The sequence below is a fragment of the Cnephaeus nilssonii genome (genome assembly GCF_951640355.1).
Source record: "Cnephaeus nilssonii genome assembly, chromosome: 8".
Lineage (NCBI taxonomy): Eukaryota > Metazoa > Chordata > Mammalia > Chiroptera > Vespertilionidae > Cnephaeus > Cnephaeus nilssonii.
Window position 1 is genome coordinate 18,237,816 of NC_137079.1, and position 26,713 is coordinate 18,264,528.

At 38.2% G+C, this 26,713-nt stretch overlaps 1 pseudogene across 1 annotated transcript in view; it reads left to right on the plus strand.

Annotated features, from left to right (window-relative positions):
• Window positions 1-1,854: 1,854 nt before the first annotated feature.
• Window positions 1,855-26,713, plus strand: part of LOC307104482 (small ribosomal subunit protein uS2-like) — a 30,602-nt pseudogene continuing 5,743 nt past the window's right edge. Inside the window, exons 1-2 of the transcript in view lie at window positions 1,855-2,017; window positions 2,532-2,586. The product of the transcript in view is annotated as a small ribosomal subunit protein uS2-like (transcript). The remainder of the gene's footprint in view (window positions 2,018-2,531; window positions 2,587-26,713) is intronic.

Consider the following 26,713-nt stretch of genomic DNA (forward strand, 5'->3'; position numbering starts at 1 on the left):
GGTTAGACTATCAGGCAAGCACTTTCCCTACGTCACCCCGACTTCCCTGCCCATGTGTCCATCTTCCTCTTTGTGGGACCTCTTCCCCCAGTGATCTGCAGAGAATGGATCGGTGGTTCCCTGGGGAGTGTGAAGTTGCTGCTTCCTGGTGAAGCTGCCCAGATGAGCATGCTTAATAATGTTTGGTCTCCCCTTTGCTCTGTTTCTATTATTAATATTAACGAGCTAGTTATGACAGTAACACATCCATCATCTTTGTTCTTGCAGACATTATATTTTCAATATAGCTGAGAGACCAAGTATTTCAATAAATAACAAATGCAAACTTTTCTAGCACCTAATAGTGTGTACTGTGACCGAAGTACATGGAAGAAATTGAGTTTGAATTTCAAATAGATGGTGGTAATGCAACACCTCTCTTGTCACTTAAATCAACATTGCAGCCAATATATTTTAAACTTTAGGTTGATGGTGATTAACCCTACATCCCCCATGTTCAAGGCATTTTATACTTTTTTAAAATTAGTTATTGTTAATGTCCCTTGGTGGCACTGCTGTCCCCATTTTGAGCTGCACAGAGATCTATGACTATTTGACACAGATCTCCAAGCCTATCTCTCTCACTGTGCAAGGTTAACCGACTAGGGGAGTAGTGTTTTAGAACAAAAAGGCTTTGAAGCAGACAAACATTTACTTCTCTTCAGGAGGCTTCATACCCAGCATTCTTATTTCTCCTAGCACCTACTGTGGCATTAATGTTGCCTCCCAACTTCATGTTAGTGATATCTGCCAAGCAACAGGATGTGTGAGTAGGTTGTGAACTGTGTCAATAAGCTCCCGAGTCCCATAGTTGCTTAATCAAAAGCGTTTGATCAATGTCAATGTTTGGTGACATCATTATAGCCTTTGCAATTATAAGCTACTCTTTAAAACAGAAAAAGAAAAAATAATTCTGCAATAAACAATGAATTATTTCATTGACCTGATGAGATAATAAGAGGCAAATTCTTTCATCTTAAAACTAAGGCATTGAGCCCTAGCTGGTTTGGCTCAGTGGATAGAGCATTGGCCTGCAGACTGGAGGGCAAGTGCCTGGGTTGCAGGCTCCATCGCCAGTGGCGTGCAGGAGGCAGCCAATCAATGATTCTCTCTCACCATTGATGTGTCTGTCTTTCTCTCTTCCTCTTCTGAAATAAAATTTTTAAAAAACCTAAGGCATTGAGAATAGGGTAACTAGGACAACTTTGGCATTTAGAGAGGTTCAGAGCAAGAATACTCAAAATTATGATATTTTAGTTTAAAGGAATTGGGTTATTACTCTCTTACTAATTCAATGCCATTGACTATTTGAAAAGATAAAAAATACCCTTGACATTCATTGAACATTAAGGAATAAACAAATTTCCAGGAAAGAAATAAGCGACAGGAGCATCTGGAAGACATTAACATAGTAACCCCACCATTTCTTACTTTCCCCCCCTCTACCGTGAAGTCACTGTTTCACATAGCTTGGAGTTTGTGAACCATGCCAATATATATTTATTTTAATCATGGTTCATTTTAAAGTACTTTATTGGTTTGGGGAGATGAGAATAAGAGGAGGAGGCACACTTTTATTGTTTGATTTAGAAGGTTTTCACTGTAACTTTGTTACAGGTGAGCACCATGCCCTTCATTTCATGGACTCTGTTGGCTGTCAGTCAGGACTTGAGTGAAGATCTTCCTTTAGAGAGTAACCACTTTCTGACATTAACTGTGTCTTGATGGAGAGCCCAGCGTGTGAGTTATACGTTTTGGCCTGTGAGCTGTGAAAGATGACTCAGAAAATATAGCCTTGGAGAACTGACTGAGGAAATGCCGCTGGCAGCAGTAAGTCCTGAACAGACTCAGCTCACTTCTATTTTTGGCTCCTCTTCAGATGTCCAGACTGGCACAAGCCAGACACCAACCTCATTTCTTACTGCTCCTGTTGCAATGGGCTTGACATCTCTTTTCTTCATGAGAATGTGTGGGGCCAGTTAGATGAGAGCAGAGATAGAAAAGGGAAAGGAGTTGTTTTAGGAAATCTCTACAGTAGTGCCCAGAAAGAGGTACAAATGAAATAAAATGGAACAGGAAGGTAGTAGAGAAAGGGGATTAGGGGACAAAAAAAGCATTTGGCACAATTTGAAAATACTTCTGAAGAACTTTAGTACTAAATACTTTATGAATATTGAATAAGAGAAGCAAAGTTAAAAAAAAAATCCATGTGATACAATAGAAGCTGTAAAGAAAGGGGAAAGAACATGAAATATCTTAAACTAAGCTTTATACTAGTTGTATGCCAACACTGAATACTTATTTTGCTCCTCTATCATTTGTCCAAAGTCTCCTAGGGATGGGAGATAAAAGTACATGCCAAAAAATGGATTTAAAAAAGATCAATAAGGAAGACACAAAGAGATGAGAAAGAATGAAGTAATGGGACTTAAAAAGTATTCTTGGCAAGGACCTTTTTTTTTTTCATAAGAACTTAAAAAATTTTTTTCTAGGCAATGAAGTTATTGATAAAATTGAAAATGCCATTTTAAAGGCTATGTTACCGAGGTAATGATTGTGGGATTTATATATTTAGATGATAGGCTATTAGAGCTTTAAAGGACACTAAAGATCCTTTGGTCTACCGTTCATTTTAGAAATGGGACCAGAAGCTTGGAGTGATTTTCCCAAGGTCAACTAACAGTCACCCAGGAACTGAAATTCTGGTTCTTAGTCTAGGACTAAAGACCACAGTAATTTCTTTCCCTTCTTATACTAAAGTGATGAGGAAAATAAAGGTTATATGGTTTATTGACTTGCTTGAGGCCAATTAACACATTAGAAGCAAACACGTGCCTAGACCCAGTCTCTTGATTTCTCATCCAGAGCATGAGTTTACCTGCTGTGACACCATCATTGTTTCAAAGGTTGGGTTCTCTGAGATAACCTGGAGATGAGTGGGCAGGAAGCTTATTAGGGGATTGTCTTGGAAACAACAACTATGGAATGGAAGGGAAGAAAACAGAATTGGGCACTGGGGAAAATTGAACTGTGACACGTCTAATGAATGTCATAGGTGACCCAGGGAGAGTCTGAAGCTGAGATGGCCCTTGGGGATTGTCATGAGTTGAGACAAAGGGATCCATGACCTTGAGCAAGGACACTCTCTTCAGCCAAGGACCTTCACAAAAAGGGCTGAAAGCTAAGGACTGGCATCTGGCAGCCGTTCCAAGAGCTGGTAGAATAAGATCTTCATTACATCTTGGCAGCATGTAAGTGAACTGCTTGTACCTCTTGGATTCGCTTCTTCATATAAATACTATAGGAATCAATCTTCCATAATTCCAGTGGCTTTCTTTTCCTGGAGGAATGGTATAAGAATAAGGTTGGTATGATAAACGGGCATCCCTGCTGATGCAGCTAGTTTAAGATCTCAAGTGATATTTACCATCTGCTTCCTCTACTATCCACTCTTAAATTTCCCTCACACTCTCTGGTCTTGGTGGCTTTCCTAGTGACATGACCCTGACCATCCCGAGCTTGTGCTCACCATGCCCTATTCCAGCCGTAGTTATACTTGTGCATTTACCATTAAGCTTAGGCAAGTGGATCACATGGGTGCCAAACACATTTCTTCCTGTCCCCATTGTATATAAGCCCTACTTCCTCTCAATGATCAGGGTTTATTAACACTGCCAAGATGATGACTTCTTTTATTATAAGATTGTCACCTGGCCTGAGGAGCCTGAAATGATCAGGTGCCAGCCAAAACTACAGTGCAATTAGAACAATTCTGTTTGTTCCTTGGTGAAAACATTTCCCCCTTGGGAAATAGGACCTCAAGTTATGTAGTTCCCAGAGTTGTAGGAATGGGAAACAAATTATCCAAGTGGGTCACTGGGAGTGGTGATAAATGGGGCCACTCTTGCTTGCATATCTCTTCATGGACCCAGGTGTTCAACCAACTGGCACCATATAAAGATCATTGCTTTAGAATATACTATGCATTTTGGAGGATAAAGTTCCATATTAACAGTATTACTTCAGCTATACCTTCAGAAGGCTACTCCATTGGGCCAGAAGCTTTTGTTTGGTGTGGTAGGTGATATGACCAATGAACTTATGGTTAGGTATCAGGTACCCATTCCTTCATCTTGTTTCTTTAAAGTGGACCCCTTTGTCTGAATCTATATTATATAGGATGACACTGGTAAATCAAACAGGGTAAGTCTTAAGTAGTGTTACTAACTGACCTACTGTGGGCAGTAAAGCCAAATCCAAATCCAGAATATGTGTCTGTCCCTGTCAACATGCATTAAAGCTTCTTCCAAGTTGAAAGATTCAATGTATTCAACTGGTCACCAACTGGCTCTTTGTTCTCTTATAGGGATGGTGCCATTCTGGGGCATTAATCTTGTTTTTTTTTTTGTTTCTAGCAGATCGAGCATTCAATCAGATCAGCAGCTTGGTCAGCCTTGTTAAGTGGAAGCCATGCTGTTGAGCCCATGCATAACTTCTATCCTTCATTCCTATGTCCATTGTGCTATCACTGGAGAGTTTGATGACAGACACTGGAGGATGTCAATTGATTAAGTTATATTGTTTACTGAGTATTTAGTACCTCTTCCATGATGGACACTTCCTCATTGGTGTTAACATTTGGTACAAAGATCTTCATTCTTCATGCCCATTCCCATAGGTCTACCCAAATCCCTCTACCCCAGACCTTCTTTTCCTGCCCTTGCAGTTTTTGTTCTTCTTAACCACTGACATCCTAGTTAAGCCATGACATCCTAGTTAACCCCTGCTTATGAGTCCATGCACATTATAAGCTCAGGACATTTCCCTTTCTACACAAAGAACATGACCACATACACTGTCTGAAGCTTTGCCTATTGGGAGGATTTCTTCTTGCCCTGATGTTAAGAGCTACCTCTAAGTCAGACTGTACTATAGACTCCAATCATTTTCAGTTTTTACCCACATACCAAGCCAACCTGTTTGCATGCCAAACTTGAATATTTTTATCTTCTCTAAATTGGCCAAATGATTCCTCTTAAGAGCCACCTCTAAGTCAGACTGTACTATAGACTCCAATCATTTTCAGTTTTCACCCACATACCAAGCCAGCCTGTTTGCATACCAAACTTGAATATTTTTATCTTCTCTAAATTGGCCAAATGATTCCTCTTTATGGTGATAGGTATGAGTCACCAGTCAAGTGCTACAGCAACAATAGTATGTGACTTCAGGATCTAAGCCATCTGCTCATGTAGCTTTCTTGTGTCTCCTGGTCCTATTAATGTTTGACCTTATGTGTACCACGTTCACTTCATGATGTGTTGGTCTTGGGCCTACCTGACCTGATGACACTGTGGTCTGATACTACTTAGCTCCTAATAAGCAGTTAAGGCCTCATGGTGATTTGTTGTACACAGTGAGGCACTGCATTTCTACCTGGATTCACCAGTATCATGCCACAACCTACTTTTCAGAAGATGTATAAATATCTATTGTAGATGGCATGGCCTTACTCCAAAACCTAGACATCTGTGTTGTGATTCTTCCATTTGGACTTGCTATAAACACCACATGGCACCTTTTCCTACACACAGATATCTCTAATGCTATGCCATACTGGTGGGTTATATTACTCAAGTGACAGGGATACTTGCACCACAGTGTGGATTACTATACATTCTTTTTCTGCTTTGGTCTTTACTCGAAGCTAGAAGCTTTTTATGCCTCCTGGCTTATGATTTGTTGCTATATTATCACCATCTATGGAATATGCTGCCTCCAGAATATGGAAGCACTTACCCAATGAGGTACTTCCTTCCTTGGGGCAAAAAGTGCAAACTGCAATAATCGGTCTTTTCTTTGGAGGAGATGTCCTCAAATGCCCAAGCTCAATAGACTTCTAAATATTTTACTGATATGACAGAATCTGAATCTTCATAGGGTTTATCTCCTAACTGGGAGGAGTGTATTTTACCTCTGCTTACAATGTACTTGCTACTTCTTTTTCATCTTGTCCAATTTGCATTATATCTTAGATATAGTGGACCAATGAGATTTTCTGCGGTATGTCAAATGAATCAAGATCTCTTAAAACTGTATTATGACAGAGAAGACGAGTTAACATACTCTTGGGCAATATTGCAGATGCATACTTTTACCCAACCCAAGTAAATGTGAGCTCTTTATGGCCTTTTCTATTATGATTAGAAAATAATTTCTTTTGGTCACATACCATGTGCCTGAGGTCATAGTAACATGGACTAGGAGAAATGTCACATTTGGCAGCAGCTGCAGTTGGGCTATTACTACTTAGTTGAGATTTCAGTAGCCCATTGTTATCCCTCAGAATTCATCTGGTTTTTAAGGTGGGTGACTAATAAATTAAATGGAGATATGATGGGAGTTCATCACCTTTGTATTCCTTAGGTCTTTAATGGAAGCCATTAAATTTATGGCCATTTCCCTGGAATGTGATAGCTTATTAGAGAGTGCTCTGGAAAAAAAATACCTATAGAAGGAAAGACGTAAGAATGAGACAAAGAAAAATTTGGGCTGGGATGCAATCTCAATGAGTGCCACTGCTGATCCATGAGGAGCTTTTGGTGTGGACTGGCCTTGCAGGGTTGTCCTGAGTTGAGGCAAGGAGACTGGGCCTTTATACTCCTGTGTTGAGAAATCACTGAATGCAGGATGTCCAGGGAAGGAACATAACCTTGGACAAGGCAGCTCTCTTCAACCAAGGCACTTCTCAAAAGAAGGCTGATAGCTGAGGACTGTCTGTTGGTAGCACTTCCAGCAGCTGGGAGAATAGGTACTTCATTCTTGAATGTGAACTGGGGCAGCATATCATGAATCATCTACCAAACGAAATATGGGAATCCTTCTATAATGTGGTATGACCCTGAAAAGTATAATAATATCCTTTATAATAAAAGGGTAATATGCAAATAAACTGAACTGCAGAACAACCGAACAACCAATCAAAGCATAATATGCTAATGATATGCTAAGTCTGTTCAACCGCTCGCTATGATGTGCACTGACCACCAGGGGGCAGACAGTCAATTGGTTGACCAGTCACTATGATCAGTGCACTGACCATCAGGGGTAGATGCTCTGACCAGTAGGTTAGCTTGCTGCTGGGGTCCAGCTGATCGGGACTGAGCAAGATGGGCCGGACACGCCCTGGAGCCCTCCCACAGTCCCTTCCCAGCCCAATCGTGCACCGGTGGGGTCCCTCAGGCTGGCCTGCGCCCTCTTGCAATCCGGGACCCCTTGGGGGATGTCGGAGAGCCGGTTTCAGCCAATTCCGCAGGCCACTCCCCTTGGGAGGGCACCAGACACAGGGCTCATGGCTAGTGAGTGCTGCTGTAGCAGCGCGAGCCTCTCCCAATCGATGGGGACTGATTGGGCACAAGCCCACGGCAGGCACAGTGGGGCCGGGATGAGCGGGAGTGGCAGGTAGGAGCTTCAGGCAGCATTGGACTGCAGGTTTCAGCCAGATCCCTGCAGGACACCCAGAGGGACCCCACCCGTGCACGAATTCGTGCACTGGGCCTCTAGTATTTTATATATTTTTGAAAAGAAAGGTAGAGGCTTTAGGGATTTATAGCATATTTGAAGTGAAGGATAACAAAAGAAGTTGGAGTGGGGGAGAAAAGGAAATGTGGACAGTATACCTGAGCATATACTGGAATATACTCCAACTATTCCATAATGTGAAGTGCCATTTGTTTTTCAGTAAAATGAAAGCCAGCCTGGGGCAACAAGTTTATGCTAGCCCGAGCCGCATTTAGGCAATTTACGGGAAGTAGTTTATTCCAGACTCATTTATCAGTCTACAAATACCATTCTCTTCTGAGTTCTGAATCTGTTCAGTATGCTCATGATTAGTGGTACTCTTCAGTAGAGTATGGCAGTAAGCTTGGGGTGGTGAACACACAATAAAATATACAGATGATGTGTTTTAGAACTCTATACCCAAAACCTGTATCATTTATTAACCAATGTCACCCCAATACAATTAAAAATTAATTCAATAAAATTAAAAAAGACTATGAATTTGATTTGTTGTTAGACTTAATTTCTTATGTTATTTAAAATACGAAAGGATGAACTTAATTAGGAATTTAAAAAGTGATAACTTATTTGAGAGGCCTTCTCTGACTTCCCCATTTAAGCAGCATCGTTCTCATTATTCCTTGTCTCATTACCCTTTTCGTTTTTGTATTCATCACTATCTGATATATAATATTTTTGGGAGGAATGACTGAATCTTCCACCTCCTTTTGAAATGTGAGTTTCATGGAAGCAGAGAATTTATCCACTTTCTTTATTGCAATGTCACTAACATCTAGAAAAGTACTTTATACATGGTGGATGCTCAGTAAATGTTGGCTAAAAGATAAACCGATGAATATGAGTCATACTCTATTTGGTTAATAGACTTCTCTGCTTTTGGGACACATATTGTTAAAGTTAAGGTCATAAATTCGATTAAGAATTAATGATTGCTTTTGAAGAATTCAGACTAAAATTGCTGTAACTTTTCATCTATGAGAGTTTCTGGAGTTGCAGTCAGAAGAATTAACTATGGTTAATACCTCATTAAACACTTTAATGTCAGTAACCAGAGATATTAATATTTCATCAATTGTTCTGATTTGTGGCTCTTAACAGCTACTGTAGCATTGATGATGATGATGATGATGGTGAAGTAGGTAATATTCATTGAACATGATTTTTGCTTGTCATAGTGTTAAAAGTTTGGCATTCATCAACTTATGTGAGGTTCACTACAACCATATGAGGAATAGTTCATCATTTTGCTAATGTGAAAGCTGAGGTGTAGAGAAGTAAATGTCTGAAGTCATACACCTGACCAGTGGTGGAACCATCTTTTGAGCTGGGATGGGACTTCCACCAAAGTCTGTGATCTTACCTACTATGATATTCTGAGGCAGTAGTGAGGCAAGAGAAGGGAGAAGGAGGAGATATAATTTGAAGGAAAATATATCCCATACTTCCCTTTCAAAATAAGGGGGTAGGGAGGGAATATTTGAAGGTATTTAAGAAACATCATGTGCAAATAGGTAACCATTAGGCACAAAGAAAAATGGCAATTTCAGAACACTATTTGGAGGTTGGATATCCAGAATTTTGGGTAGAATCAGAGAGGAGCTTCTATTTCAATTGAGATTGGGAAGTGGACAAAGGATATATCAGAAAGAATGGACAACAATGCTCACATATTGTCAGAAGTAAGGTCTGTAAATAATGTGTCCAATCATTGTAGTAAAAAAGCCTAGTGGTTAATCAAACTTCACTCTCTAAGTAGGATATTGCATTAAATTGGAAAATTAATAAAACATATGTATCTAAAAAGAAACAATTTATTTCAAGAATTTTGTTAAACTGAAAGTGGTGGAACAATAGTGGTACTTTATTCCAACAACTCACATTCTTCATTCCTATATACTCTTTACCCACATTCCCTAATTGTTTACACTTTCCACATTTGTTTTATCTCTTACATATACATATACATATACATATACATATACATATACATATACATATACATATACATAGTGATTATTATTGTTATAGCTAAAGAACTAAATAATTTGAGAGTAAATATCAGGCTTAATAATGCTACCACAAAATATTTCAACATGTATTTCCTAAGAACAAGGAGATTACTTTACCTACCCACAATATAATGATCAAATTAATAAAAGTTAACATTGATGAAATTTTACCATCTAATATATTTTACCATCTAATATATGATCCATATTTAAATTTTACCAATTATCCCACTGGAGAAATGAATTATTTATAACATTCCCCCCCCCCCATTCTGGTATCCAATTCCAGTATCGCATGTTGCATTTAATTGTCATACTGTTTTGCCTTCTTTAATTTAGGTTTCCTTAGTCATTTTTGCTTTTATAACATTAACATTTTTTGTTAAGTTTTTGTTGACATACAATATTATATTAGTTTCAGATGTGCAAGGTAGTGATTCAACATTTATTAGCTTATGAAGTAACCACCATGATAAGTCCAGTAACCATCTGTCACTGTACAGCTATAATGATATTATTGACTATATTCCCTGTGGTGTACATTATATCCATGTGATTTATTTATTTTATAATTGGAAGTTTGTACCTGTAGATGAATGGATATATATAATGGAATATTACTCAGCCATAAAAAGAATAAAATCTTGCCATTTGCAAAAACATGAATATACCTAGAGGGTATTATGCTAAGTGAAATAAATCAGACAAAGACAAATACCATATAATTTTACTTATTTGTGAAATCTAAACAAGACAAAACAGCAAACAAACAAATAAACAAAAAACCAAACAGAAACAGATTCATGGAATCAGAGAACCCACTGATAGTTGCCAGAGGGGAGTAGAGTGAGGGGATGGGTGAAAACATTAACATTTTTAAAGTAGGCAGGCCAGTTGTTCTATAGAATGAGTCTTAGTTTGGGTTTGTCTGTTTTCTCATATAGATACTCGTGTTGTGCATTTTTGACATAAACTTTATTATGCGATGCTGTGCCCTTCTGTGTGTATCACCTTAGGGCTGTCAACTTGTACCAATATTGGTGAAGTTGACTTTAATCACTTGATTAAGGTGTTATCTGTCAAGATTAACATTGTAAACATACCACGTTCCCTCTGAAACTAAATAAACTGTGGAGAAAAACAGTGTTTAAATGTCCCAACACATTTTAACACAGTGATTTTGGTATCCATTAATAATTCAATTATTACTATATATATTAAAATTTTTCTAACTCCTCTTTTATTCCTTCTAGATTTATTAGTTGGCATTTTCCCCATCACTTTTTTTGAGCAACTCTCTACTTTCTGGCACAATCAAGTATTCCAGACTCATCTTGTACTTTATGTCTTCTAACCCTGGAATCAGCCATTTCTCCAAGTAGTCCTAGTTATTTTATTGGGTAATGGTATTTTGAAACCAAGATTTGGGTGCTAGGTGAGCTCATTGCTACTGAGGTTCATTGCACATCCATACAGTTTAATGTTGCTATAATGGGACATTTGTTATGAACACTAACCAAGTGAACATTAAGGGTACAACATTTGGGATTAACTACCAGTTACAAAGAGTTAAAATCTAGTTGAAATGATGACCATAAAAATTCTTATTAGTTTAACAAGCTATCTATAATAATAAAAGCGTAATATGCTAATTAGACCAGACGTCTTTCCAGAAGAAGCTGGGGTTGCGAGGGAAGCCTGGGTCCTGGGTGTCTGCTTGCAGCTGGAGGGAAGCCCTGGTCGAGGGAAGCCAGTGCCAGCTGGCCGCTGGGGGAAGGAAGGCCTACTCTTGCAAGAATTTCGTGCATTGGCCTTCTAGTTATAATGATAAAAGACTGCATAAGTCACCTGGAGAGAAACAACCAAGTCTCATTTCCCAACTAAATATCAGATTCTATAATATTAAATTTATGAGATTGTGTTCTTTATCCTGTTGCATTGGTAAGAATACTATAACTCTGGGATAGCATCAAAGGTAGCATTTCCATGATACTAACGATATGTAAGGAAATAAAGAAATAAAGAAAACATAGGTTGTTAATGTTCTAGAACAAGTTTTAGTGTAAGTATAATAATACATTTGAAAGCATTGCATTCCTCTACATTTTTCTCTCTTGATTAAGGTGTTTGAGGTTCTAAAGAATCAGCTGGCTAAATTTGTATATTCCAAATTGTTTAAAGAGACTTAAGTTTATAATAAAAATGAACATATTTTAAAAAATTAACTTACAAAAATTATTGTAAATGCTTTAATAAATTGAACATTCAAGAAATGTAACTAGTAGGGGAGGGTGGGTGTAAGAGGGAGAGATCAACCAAAGGACTTGTATGCATGCATATAAGCCTAACCAATGGACACAGTCAACAGGGGGGTGAGGGCATGAGTGCGGGGGATGGGGGAGTAATGGGAGAATAAGGACACATATGTAACACCTTAATCAATAAAGAAATTAAAAAAAGAAATGTAACTAGGAGTGAGTGTTATACATGCACAGAAGCCCCTTGATACAAAAAAAAAAATGTTGAGAAATGAATCAGTGTACCCTGAACTGTGGCAGAGCATTGCAGTATCTACCACTATTGATATTTTTGTTTTCCCTTATAAGGTTGGATAAAATGTCAGAATACACACAGATCATAGATTATCAACCCTGAGAAGGACCTTAAATGTCACACATTTTATTATTTGGACCCTTAGCACAAACGAAGAAATTGAAACACTAGCTAAGTTTTCTTCAAGGTACCAAAACATAGTTTAAGATGCTTCCCTATGTTTCAGCTCCTCATACTCTGTATTTCCTCATGGATTGATAATAAAGATTAAGGGACTGTCTCACTGCAATTGTGTCCTAAATCTCAGACACAGACTTTGAGAAGCCTTAGGAGAAGCAATGAATTACAAATAGATGCTTGTTCTGCTGTTTCTTTCTGCCAAGGTGGAAAAAAAAAGAGAATTAGTTTAATTGTTGAAAATAAAACTATAATAAAGCTATTGCATAGAAACTAGGGTATACAATGGGAACATCACAATTATTACTCAGGATAGTTGAAATTAAGTACAGCCTGGAGGCAGGGAATTAAACCAACTGATCCAGCAAGGTCCCATCAGCCCTTTGGCTGTGAAACTAAATTGAGAAAGTATTATTGTTTTTAATTGGTTCCCATTTGACCTTATTAAAAGTTAAACGTGCTTTTACTCTAACTTTTTATCCTCTTGACATTTCTTTCCTTGTATTTTATAGGTCCTTTTGTCTTCCTTCATCATATTTTCTTCTTATATTGTACTGTTTCCTTCTGGAAAAATATGGTGTGTCTCCTTGCCACTTATTAAAAGGAACAACAGCAAAACATTCTTGAGTATCTAAATTGACTTTATTAGCTGTGTTACTAAAAGAATTATATGAGGTAATTATTTCCCACTTCTAGAGACCTTGGCCATGTATTTTAATAATGGCTTTCAAGTATATTTGCCTTTATAATGTAATCTGTTTGAGAGAAAGTACATGTCTTTTCATCCTTGGTTCTCCAATAGCTGGACACAGAATAAGCTCTCAATACATGTTTATTGAATGAATGAATTGATCATTGGTAACATATTATAGTTGTTTATTCAAGTATACTCATCTCTTTTGCTAGATTGAATTAACAATAGGGATCAAATCTTATTCATCTTTATACTACTAGTTTTCACATTTATGTTTATGTAGTAGATATTTAAAATTTTGCAGTGAATAAAGGAATTAAAAAAGGAATGAGACAGATTAGAAGGGGCTCTCCTTAATACTTAAGGGGTGTGGGAAACCTCCCTCCAAAATTACCTTTCTTCCACATTGTCAATGATGTGGGCAATTCCACTGTAGGTTTATCCACTGTTTGCTGCTAAGGGGGGTCCTTCATAAAGTTAAGTACAGAATTTGGTAAGAACTCAAGGTCATTTTTAGAAATGCAATTACTTCTTCATAGAATGTGATCACTGGTGACCCAAAGGGAAAGAAAATGATTAATATGGGCAAAAGACACTGAAAGAGGAATCTTTGCTACTTTGTAATGTTGCTGTAGGTCAATCTGGAAGTAAGATGAAAAGACTGAGATAGTCTAGTCTAGTGTGTAAATATTAAAACCAGAAAGGAAATTCATATGTAGCAGTATTTCTATGGTGCCGGAAGCTGATTCCAGCAGGTCATAAATGCAAGAAGTTCATCAAAAGGTTGGTGGTCCTGGAGCCTTCATGTTATTGCCTGTTGGAAATGGCTGAGGGCATTTCCCCAAACCTGAAAAGGATGCATAAATGATTGCTTGCTGCTGTATAGTTGAGGGCATTTTAATCTACATGTTATTGCCTCCTGCTGGCCAAACACCTGAACAGCCATAGGCAGTTACTCCAATCCAACAATGCCTCTGTATACTAAACCTTGGCCTTTGATGTGTATATCTACCTTGCCTTAGGACAACTTGTGTTAATAAAGAGCAAGGGGTCCTGAGACAGGGAGGACTTGGTTTCTTTAGCTAAGTCTCCTCTGGCTCCCCAAAATGCCTTCCAAAATTATGTTTTGTCTCTGGACTCTTGATTAATTTACCACAGCTCTTCTCCAGATTCCTGAACCCTTCTAGATGCTGGACAAGACCCCTGGCATTATGAGACTAATGAGGAGAGTAATTTTAATTTTAATTACAAGGCAAACATATAAATGATAAGCTTCATTTGTTTATAAACAAAAATAACAAAATTATTTTTGAGTGCCTGCTGTGTCCTAAGAACTGTGAGAGGTACTGTGGATATAGAAGTAAACAGCAAAATTTTTCATTATGCTGAAGAGTTTATCAGCTTGTAGGCAAGATTGATATTGAGTAAATATCACCAAAAACTCACCCAAAAAACTATATATTTACAGTTGAAAAAGCAAATGTGGGGAAAATGGCTGGTATTGTGATACATATAACAATGAAACCAAGAGTTGATTCTTCCAAAAGATTAATGGAATTGACAAATATTTGGCTAGATTTAGTAAGAATAAATAAATGAAAGGCTTTAAGTAAAACCAGAAATGAAAGGGGAAATTATAACCAATTTTACAGAAATAAAAAAAATACTATGAACAATTGTACATCAACAAGTTGGATGAACTAGATGAAATGGACAAATTCTTAGAAACATACAACCTACCAAGACTGAATCATGAAGAAACAGAAAACTTGAACACATATATAATAAGTAAACTGAGTGAATAAGTAATCAATAACCTTCCAAAGAAAAGTCCAGAATTGTATGGCTTCTCTGGTGCATTCTATCAAACATTTAAAGAAGAATCAACACCAAACCCTCTCAAACTCTTCCAAAACACTAAAGAGGAGGAAATGCTTCCAAACTCATTCTCTGTGGTCAGTATTACCTTGATACCAAAACCAGATAGACTCACAACAAAAGAAAATTATAGACCATATTTCTGCTGAATATGAATGCAAAAATTCTTAACAAAATATAAGCAAACAAAAAAATATAAGGAAACAGAAATGAACAGCATATTAAAAGGATTATACACCATGATCTAAAGGGATTTATTCCTGGAATGTAAGGATATGTGAAACATAAGCCTAACATACAAAAATTGTTGAATGTAATACATCACATTAACAAAATGAAGGGAAAAAACCCATGATCATCTCTATTGATGTAGAAAAAAACAACAGACAAAATTTACACAATTTTCATGATAAAATAACCAAAAAAAACCTAGGAATAGAAGAAAACTACTTCAACATAATAAAAGCCATATATGAGAAGCCCACAACTACATATATAAAATATGAAAGGTAAAACACTAAATAGTAATTTATATTTTAAAGATTTATGTAAATGGTGTTATACTCTTTATTATCATTTGGTAATTTGCTTTTCTGCTTACCTTATATTTTTGAGAGGAGGGTTTTTCAGTCCCTGAAGTAAAAATTATGAGTTTTCCTGTTGGTATCCATTTATAGAAACTATATAGTAATATAACATACAAATCCTATATAATAAAAGGCCAGAACGTAATGACCGGAACGACCACTCAACCAGTCGCCATGAGGTGCATTGACTACCTCTTGGTCCCTCCCCCCTATAACTCCCCCACCTCTTCCACCCCCGCCTGCAGGCAAACAGGGAGCCACAAAGAAGCGGGTGGGTGGCAGCGGGGAGGGACTGGGGACTGGCGAGCTGGCAGAAGAGCTGATCTCTTGGTCCCTCCCCCTGGCCTGCAGGCTCTGATAGGTCAGCGATGGTGAACGGGGGAACTGGGGTGGGTGGCGGGAGGACTGGGCTGGCTGGCTGTCAGGCTGTTGGGATCCCCAGCTCATCCCCGGCTGCTCAGGCCGGTGGGAAAGTGGGTGCCGGTGACTTCACCTCCATGCGTGTGCACCAGGCTGTCCGCTGATGGAACATGCTGCCCGCTCGAGGTCGCTCACGTGGGTGCCACCGCTGCCGCTGCTGCTGGGGCTTGTGGTGCTGACAGAAGCTGCGGGGTGTGCCCACAACCTACCCGCCCCGGCGGCAGAGGTGGCGTTCGGCCTGGGGACTGGCGAAAGGGCAGAAGATGGCCCTGATTGCAGGCTAGGCCTAGGGACCCTACTCACATGATTTTGTGCGCTGGGCCTCTAGCATAATAATAAGAAGCCATGCTGTGTAATTGATATGCATGATATTTGATGATCAAAGGCATTAATAAACTTTGTATTGAAATGATCATTGAATTGCCGTTTGGAGAAGGACCTAAGAAAAACATTGGCAGGAAGGAAGACCTTTATTTATTTATTTATTTATTTATTTATTTATTTATTTATTTATTTATAATTCTCACTGAGGATATTTTTCCATGGATTTTTAGAGCGAGTGGAAGAGAGAGGGAAAGGCAGAGAGAAATATCGATGTGAGAGAAACATCAGTTGATTGCCTCCTGCGCAAGCCCCAACCAGGGCCTGGTCCAGGGAGAAGTCTGCAACCAAGATACATGCCCTTGACCTAAACCAAACCCGAGACCCTTCAGTCCACAGGCTGATGCTCTATCCACTGAGCCAAACTGGCTAGGACAAAGACCTCTTTTTTTTTTTTTTAATTATAAAGAATTTCTCCCTTTAACTTAGACACATTTTTTCTGAATTGTATCCAATGTCACTTTTCCTAACAATATACTGGTTGCATAACCCAGTTACTAATTTTTGCTGAAGAAATTATTGAAATTGAATAAAACTGTTAAGTTTTTTCTTTGCTTAAGAGTAATTTCTGAACTGTATTGAGGGGAAAATGCTCCCAAGGACCTCAATGATTGGGCCCTGGTGACTCCACACAGAGTTGTAGGTGCTGAGCTTTTATTCGAAATAATATTTGCTCCACAATATTCTATGTATTATTCATGTTGTATCTTCTACATTCCTAGGAAATGGACATTATTTCCTCATTTTTTCAAATGAAATAATTAGAGCACAGAGACTTACAAGTCACCTGAGGTCACATAAATAAATGGTGGCATTGAGACTTACAGCCAGGTCTTTCTTCCTCAGAGCCCGTGTTCTCTATATTATCTGCCGATGTAGGTAAACCTTGGAAAAAAGTAAAAGTCTGGGGAAAAATGTTTCTCCATCTGATATTCATGGAATTTGTTGTTGCTTGTAAATAGTCTTTCACATATTTTTATTGGCCCTGGCTCTGTGACTCTTTTCAAAGCTTAAAAAATAGAATGTTTTTTTTCAAACTAATTTTGGTAATTTAGAACTGAGATTATCAACTTTGCCATAATGTTATATACATGCATGTTTATTTCATTTCTGCAGCTATTTCCTCTCTTCCTCTCCCTTCCCTGGTTCTCCTGTGCCCAGATTCAAATATAGCTCAAGGCATTAATATCCACTCTGCCTTCTTATAACTGGTTATTTGTACCAAATGAGAAAACAAGGGTAAAAAGGATTTTGCAAACTATTATGAGTTATGTATGTCAAAGAGATTTAGAAATATATATTTCAATCTGAAGGTTAAGGTCACTCTCACCTATGTGCGGATTACCAGTGATGTCAATGAACAAGAAAGAGATACATTTTCTCCACGTTTCATTAATTCCTTGTAAATTTATGGTCATTATGTTGTTTTCTGCAAATAAAGGGGAAAGAATGAGAGTACTAGTACAATGGTTTCAATTGTATGTAGAATTGAACAATCCAAGGAAATGCTACAACCATGCACTTGTTCTGCCGTAGGCTGTTTCAGTCTCCTGCAATTTAAAATTGGTGATTTTTATTGTATGTAAATTTATTTTAATTAAGTTGACTTTAGAAAGTTTTGAATGTAAAGTAAAACAAAGGATACTACCATTGTATAACCCCTTAAGATGTAGGTACTGGGCATTGATGTCTGCTAATATCTCCAAAAGAGAGACAACTAGACATTATGTGCTTTCTGCTGAAAGAATGCACCGCTACCTAGAGTAATATCAAACTCCAAGATCTGGTCAAGTATCTGGATCCTGCATCCAATTTACAAATAATCTAGCAGCCAGAAGATATGTTGAACTACTCTGTGAGGATCCAATCACCAATATCCAAACTGTGAGAATCTTCATAGAGAAAAAACCTTTTAAGGACAAAATAAAAAAACATGGGAGAGAAACCTGTAAATTAAGGCACATACCATATTGAAAAGAGATTGTAATTCCTCATCTTCTTGGTAGTCATGCTTTTTGTCACCAAACTTTACAGTGTCTTTCCACCATAGGAAGAGTTACCTGCTCCACCCCTTGACACTGCGCTTAATTATACTCAGTTTCCCTTATTATTAATTACAGGCCCGGTGCACGAAATTCATGCACTGGGGGAGGAGGGGAGGTCCCTCAGCCCAGCTTGTGTTCTCCTGTAGTACGAGAACCCTTGGGGGATGTCCGACTGACAGCTTAGGCCCTCTCCTAAGCAGGCAACAGGATGTCCTTCTCGCTGTCACAGAGGTGGGAAAGGCTCCCGCCATCACTGCTGCACTCGCCAGCTGTGAGTCTGGCTTCTGGCTGAGTGGTGCTCCCCTTGTGGAAGAGCACTGTCCACCAGGGGGCAGCTCCTGTGTTGAGCGTCTGTCCCCTGGTGGTCAGTGCGTGTCATAGTGACCGGTTGTTCTGCAGTTTGGTCAATTTGCATATTAGCCTTTTATTATATAGGATTATTATATAGGATATCTTACATTAGGGTACTATATTGGTTATGAATAATTAACCATATTTATACATTGTTATTAACTAAAGTCCATACTTTCCTTAGATTTTCTTAGTTATTACCTAATTTTTATTTTCTGTTCAGGATTCCACCCAGGAAACCACATTACATGTAGTTGTTATGTCTTCTTAGGTTCCTTTTGGCTACGGCAGTTTCTCAGACTTGCTTTGTTTTTCGTAAGCTTGATTGTTTTGAGGAGAACTGGTCAGGTATTTTGTTGAATGTCTCTCCATTAGGATTTGTCTCATGTTTTTCTCATGATTAGATTGGGATTATGGGATTTACCACTATTTTTTTTTAAAAATTTATTTCAGATAGGATGGGAGAGGGAAAGAGAGATAGAAACATCAATGATGAGAGAATCATTCATCGGCTGCCTCCTGCATGCCCCCTACTTGGGATAGAGCCTGTAACCAGGCATGTGCCCTTGACCGGAATTAAACCCAGGACCCTTCAGTCCACAGGCTGATGCTCTATCTATTGAGCCAAACTAGCTAGGGCAGGACTTTTCACTGTTGATATTGACCTTGATCATCCAGCTGTGACAGTGTTGGTTAAGTTTCTCCACTGATAAATTATTCCCCTCCCTTTATTTTTTACTACACTCTGGAAAGAGTCACTATGGAAAGCCAATACTTGAGGAGTGGAGGGAGTTATGCACTCTCGATTTGAGGATGGAATGTCTATTATAAATTATATGGAATTATGCATAATAGTTGTCCCTTTTATGTAATCATTTATTTATATCAGTATAGACTTATAGGTATATTTGGACTATAATTCAACAATACTTTATTTATTTTGTTGATAAATTGTTCTAGATTGAGAGATTAGAGCTCTTTTAATTGCATCCTGTGCCCAATAACATATCTTCATCATTGTATAGGGGTTTTTGTTTATTTCAGCATTTCCTTACTTTCTGATACTACAAGGCACTCCAGGCTCATCCTGTGTATTGCCTGTGCCAACCCTAGAACCAATCCTTTTCCCAAGACTCCCTGGTTTCTTTTATTGGAGAACTGTATTGGAAACCAAGATTTGGGCACTAAGTATGGCCTCTGCTACTGGGATATCTTTGCTTCTATGCTTTCTCGGCCAACAGAGCAAGGAAATATGTGTGTATTCTAATTTTCTATGTAGATATAGCTATAAGTATTGCCCAAGTTCATACTGATGTCTCCACTCCAATCCAGCACTGCATGAATGATAGCCTTTTTCTCTTGTCTTCCTGTAACTTTCTAATTTAATAGTGAGAAATCTGGCTCCTATTTGTCACCCATTTACTTAGTTGTTCAGTTCTGGTATCCTATATAATAATATGCAAATTGTCCCCTTGACTGGGAGTTCGACCAGGAGTTCTATGGGAGTTTGACCAGGGGGTGGGACCAGCTGGCCAACCGCCTGCGGTCCCTCCCCGCAGCTGGCCTTGCCCCCGATCGGCCTCCACCAACCCCGATCTGGGGTGGGGCCGGCTGGCCAACTGCCCGTGCTCCCTCCCCCGTGCTGGCCAGCCCCAATGGCCTGGATCAGGCTGGCAGGCCAACCTCCCATGGCCTCGCCTCCCCCCCACAGGCTGGACAGCCAGCTTCCCATAGCCCCTCCTCCCAGGCTGGCTGGCCAACCTCCTATGGCCCTGATCAGCCCCAATCACTGGCCAGGCTGAGGGACCCCACCCATGCATGAATTTGTACACTGGGCCTCTAGTATATATACATATATTCTTCAGCATTGCTAACCTGCACCCCATGTGAAAAAATTTTATCAACTTGAATACAGAGTTTATGTACATTCTTATGGACTCTGTTCATTTCTAAAAGTTGTTCCAGATTTGTAACACAGATTCTTTTGTCATATTGTGCATTCCATACTGGGATTTCCTGAACTCCTAAATGATGTTTAACATTTGCATATATTAAAGTTTACTATTTATTCTGTAAAGTTCTATGGGTTTCAACAAATGCATAGCACCGTACTGTATATCTATCTGTATAGTCCCATACAGAATAGTGTCACTGCCATATATATATCCTTTTTCAGACTGCTTTCTTGCATTTAGCAATATGCATTTACGGTTCATCCATGTCTTTGTGTAGGTTTCCAGCTCCTCTGAATAGTATTCAATTATATGAATGTACCATGGTTTGTTTATCCATTTACCTGTTTACTTATCCATTTATATTTTGGTTGCTTCCAGTTTTGGGCAATTATGAATAAAGCTTCCATTAACATGTGCATGCAGGTTTTATGGGTATATACATTTTTAAATTAGTTGAGTAAATACTTATTATTATAATTGCTGGATCATATGGTAAGATTAGGTTCAGGTTTTGTGCAAATGTGTCAAAGTGTCTTCCAAAGTGTCTCTAACATTTTGCATTTCCATCAGCAAAGACTAAGAGTTCCTGTTACTCCATATCTTTGCCAGCAAGTGATTATCAATTTTTTTTTAGATTTTAGTCACTCTAATAGATGTGTTGAGGTATCTCATTACTTTAATTTGCATTTCCTTGGTGACATATGATATTGAACATCTTTTCATATACTTATCTTTCATCTGTATATCTTCTTTGGTTCAGATCTTTTTCCCCATTTAAAATACAGTTTTAAAAACCAGTTGTGTCACTCTTAGGGGAAGCTTAAGAGAGGCAATGTGGATGGGAAATATGGCAGGGAGATGGCATAGGCACTGGTTTTGAAGTTGCATTTGCATAACAAGATATGTTTTTGTTAGATTTGGGGAGAGGGGGAAGGAGTGGCATAAAACTCTATAAAACACCTCTTGGCCTCTCCACTGATTAGGACTCCAGTGCTTCTTTTTTTAAAATCTCACTTGAAGATATTTTTCCATTGATTTTTAGAGAGAGAGGGAAAGACAGAGAGAAATATCAATGTGAGAGAAACACATTAATTGGTTGTCTCCTGCAGGAGCCCTGACTAGGACTCGGGCCGGGAGGACCCTGTGACCAAGGTACATGCCCTTGACCGGAATCAAACCCAGGACCTTTTGGTCTGCAGACTGACACTCTATCCACTGAGCCAAACTGGCTAGGGCTTCAGTTATTCTTTTTTAAAAATATATATTTTATTGATTTTTTTACAGAGAGAAAGAGAGAGGGATAGAGAGTTAGAAACATCGATGAGAGAGAAACATCGATCAGCTGCCTCTTGCACACCTCCTACTGGGGATGTGCCTGCAAACAAGGTACATGCCCTTGACCGGAATCGAACCTGGGACCTTTCAGTCCGCAGGCCAACGCTCTATCCACTGAGCCAAACCGGTTTCGGCTTCAGTTATTCTTAAAACCTGTTTTTATCTCAGCTTCTTATTTAATATTTATAGTGATTGTATAGAATATATGCAAAGGATCAAAACTTTTTAAAATTCTATTTTTATTCAGTTTGCATTCAAGTGCTTTAAAAATGGACATTTCATCAGAGATAATGTTATGTCTCTTTACCTTACTATATCCAGGACTGTGTGAGTCTTTACACTGTTATCCCCTCTTTCCTAGTAATACAGAATTAGGCTATGGCTCTTAAGTATGCAGTTTTGAGAAGGTAAATTCTAGATGCTGCTCTTTAGGGATAAATTGATAATCACACCACGGTGTTAGACCCAAACAAACCTACATATACATCTGGCTTAAATCAACATCTTTCTCCGATCTGTGGATAGAAATGCAATGTGTATTCTCTGCAAGGCTCACAAAAGAATGACTCCTCCCATTTCAAGGATCTAATGGTTTTAGGGCCCTTGAGGAATCTGGATTAATAGAGGCTACTCAGAGAATTGCAGAACATAGAAGAGCCAGCTAGTGAATGTATAACACTTGGATCCAAAAGCTAAAATGCAATCTCATGAGGCAAAAGCAAACAAAGAAATATCCACAGATGTAGTAAAATACTGATGATGTAAGATTTTCCTATTGTGTTTTTAGCTTTGCAGATGCAGCGTGAGATTATATATAGAACTACATCCATTATATCAGCTTAAAGTATAGATTATGGAGAAGCCTATGTTAATTGTCATCATTCAATTGTTTCCGTGTTCCCTCATGAGCCTGCTACCTATAATGATCAAAATATTAAGCTGGGGCTTCCATCTGTAGAAAGTCATTCCTGAAAGTAGTTATTTTCCTTTTCAGCATTTAAATCACACGCATTGACCTGAAACCTAGAATTAAAATTCTATCAAAACAATTGCTGCAATTTTATAAGGTAAACCTCAGTTAACATCCTCTTGGGAGGGTCAGGGTTAGTTGTGTGGCCTCCATTGAAAGGCAGAGGAATCCGAGGTGTAGGAAAGTGATGAGATGCACGATGTCACCAGTAATAAGTGGAAGGATTGCTATGGGGACCAGTGATTCTCTAAGGAAATTGAGGTCTTTGTGCCTGAACCAAGTTCGGCCAACCCAACTGAATATATTTCTTCTAACTCTACTGACAGATATTAGTTTGCGAGTTCCCAAGATGAAAATTTATCTTTCTAATACCTGCTATTATAAAAGTTTGATGAGCAAACTAATAGTAAACACAAGATTTTAGAAACAAAAATAAAGGGTTATTATTTTGAATAACTTGAACAAAGTTTTAAGATAGGAAAATGAATAACCTTATAATATTTGGTTGAGTGTTGTAAATTTAAGCAATTCCTATCTGAACGTTAACGTGAAAGCTTCCTTAGTGGGGCATAGCAGATATCTGGCACCACTTATTCATTGTTACTTTGGTACTGAACTGACATCCTAGAGAGTTAAGAGACTGCTTGTTTTAGATTAGTTCAGATTTTTAAACTTCATATACCAGCAGAAGTTCACAGAATTCTGGAATTTATACAGAATTTTTATTGTGCCAAATAGGACCCTTAAAAACAACTACTACTTACAATCACCTTCATTTCAATAAAGAAAGAATTTTAACCACAAAAAATATGGTAAGACAGATAATAGACAGAAGGAAAGTGGGCTAGGGGGAGGTAGGAGAGGTTAAAGGGGAGATAAATGGTGATGGGAGGAGACTTGACTTGAGGTGGTGAACACACAATAGAATATACAGATGATGTATTACAGAATTTTACCTCTGAAACTTATATAATTTTATTAACAAATGTCATCCCAATAAATTAATTTTAAAAATTGAAAGACATATTGTCAGAATGAAGCTCAGTTCCCCAAAATGAATAAATTCATCAGTATAAAAACTTGTGTTTTCCTTCCTTTCTTATTTTTGTTGTTGTTATTTTGTTTTGGTTTCTCATTTTGTAGAAGAGCAATGTTAATTTTGTCATGGGCTGTCATTGGCTTGAAGACCAGTGTCTAAGGCTCTCTGTGATTAAAACTTTTAAGTGATCTGACCAGGATATTTTTACATGACTTCAATGAAGTGTGATGATATATACCATCTCTTCAAGATAACCTAGAAGGAACCAAAAGAGCCTTCCTAGTTGGCCAACATCAGAACAGACGAAGAAATAAACACATTCATTCCCTCTAATCTGTTTCCATTTACCCTCCAAAAATATTAAACGGAAAATCTCTGAAATAAGCAACTACTAAATTGCATGCCATTCTGTGTAGCGTGATGAAATCTCGCTCAGTCATGCCCTGGATGTGACTCATCCCTTCATCCATGGTCTCCATGCTGTAGTCCCTCCCTGCCTGTTAGTCACTTAGTAGCTGTCTTGGTTATCAGATCAACTGTTGTGGTATCGCACTGCTTGTGTTCAAGTAACCCTTATTTTATTCAATAAGGCCAGTGGTCGGCAAACTCATTAGTCAACAGAGCCAAATATCAACAGTACAACGATTGAAATTTCTTTTGAGAGCCAAATTTTTTTAAACTTAAACTTCTTCTAACGCCACTTCTTCAAAATAGACCTGCCCAGGCCGTGGTATTTTGTGGAAGAGCCACACTCAAGGGGTCAAAGAGCTGCATGTGGCTCGCGAGCCGCAGTTTGCTGACCATGGAATAAGGCCAAGGAGAAGCCTTTCAGTGCTGCCTATAAGTGAAAAGGTGAGTAAAGTACAATAAAATATTTTGACAGAGAGAACCATTCAAATAACTTTTATTACAATTATTGTTATAGTTCTATTTAATTATGTCATTGTTGTTCATCTCTTATTGTGACACATTTGTAAATTTAACTTTATCACAGGTATGTCACATGTATAAGGAAAAATCATAGTATATATAGCATTTCATTTCAACAAAGAAAGAATTTTAATATTGTTTTTTGGGGGCCCACTGGGGGTCAAAACATATCCTCTGTGGATAAGGGGGGACTAATTTATATTTATGAGGAGAAACTGGCTGAAAAATAAAATACCCGTGCTTTGTGAAAGCAGTGATTGAGGCAAGTACATTTCAATCTTAACTAAGACATAAAAAAAGGATAGCAGATCAGTTCAATGTTTAATGAGAAATAACAATTCTTTATGAGACAGGGGCTAATTGTAAAAAATAAATAGTTCTATTTATGATAGGCTCTACAAGATTTATACTAAAAATAAATTATTTTTGAAAAGGCATGTGTTTGGAAGGTCAGTTGATCTCCACAGTCATCTCTGCATGAACTCACTTATATGTGAAATTTCAAAAACAAAGCACACAACAAAACAAAACAAAAACTAGACTCATAAATGCAGAGAACAGAATGGTGGTTGCCAGACAGTGGGGGGTGAGGCGGGGAGAAGAAATGGGCTAAGGGCATCAAGAGGCACAAGCTTCCAATGATAAGATAAGTAAGTCATGGAGATGTACTATACAGCCTGGGGAATACAGCCAATAATATTGTACTTTGGTGATCATTTTTCAATGCATACAAATATTGAATCACTAATATACATATAAAACTAATATACCAGTGTATGCCAGTTATACTTCAATAAAACAGTAAATAAATAAAACTAAAACATTTTGAAGAATGTGTCAGCTGTTTGCATCACGAGAGCTCTACTTTCTGCCTTGTAGTAGCTGCTTGAGACAACACTTTGTTGTCAGTTGCAGGAACACTAATAGAAAAAGCAGAGTTTGTTGGTCCACATAGATCATCACCGAGGGCCATGAGCAATGTGCAGCTGTTCTTTCATTGCACCAGGAAAGCACATGTGTTGCTGTGTTACGTGTGTGTGTGCTTAGACCTCCCAAACTTGCTTCTTTCGGAATAATTTCCCCAGAGTCAAATCCCAGCCAAGTGCAGCCTTTACATACCGAGGCGGGCATGCCTGCTAGCTGGAGGCTTTTTCTGAAGTTGTAAAGGTTCCGGGTACTTCACTGGCTGGCTCAAGTATGAAATTGTGCAGGTTTTCATATTAAAACAGTGGTCCTTAAATTTCTCATCCGAAACACCTCCCCTTTTATTCAAAATCAGGGATAATTAGAAAAGTGACTCCGTAAGATTCCAGCGTTTTAAGAGAAAATAAAGTTGTTTAAAGGCACGCAAATTACAGTGTTTATTTTTACTTTTCTTTCATAGCAGTAGTTGTGCATTCTCTCACACTCTGCTTGGCTGTTTATGTTTGGTTTCTTACATCTGTTTCTTTTCAGCTCTAAGATGCTCTTTTACTCCAATTAGAACAAATTCTTCCCTTATTTTTTCTACCAGAGATGACATGGGGAACCCTAATTATCTATGCGAGTGGGTGAAACTACAGCAAAATAAAATGGATTTTCATGGATAAAATTTACATCATTGAAAACAGAACATTTTATCTCTAAGGTAAGTAGTATCATCTTTTTTCTTTTTGACTGCAGCTATGCAATTCTTATGAAAAACAAAATAGAAATGAATTAAAAAGAAAAATCAACTCTGTCCCTTTACAAAGTGGTAAATATATATGTCAAACTTCCTAAGAACTGTA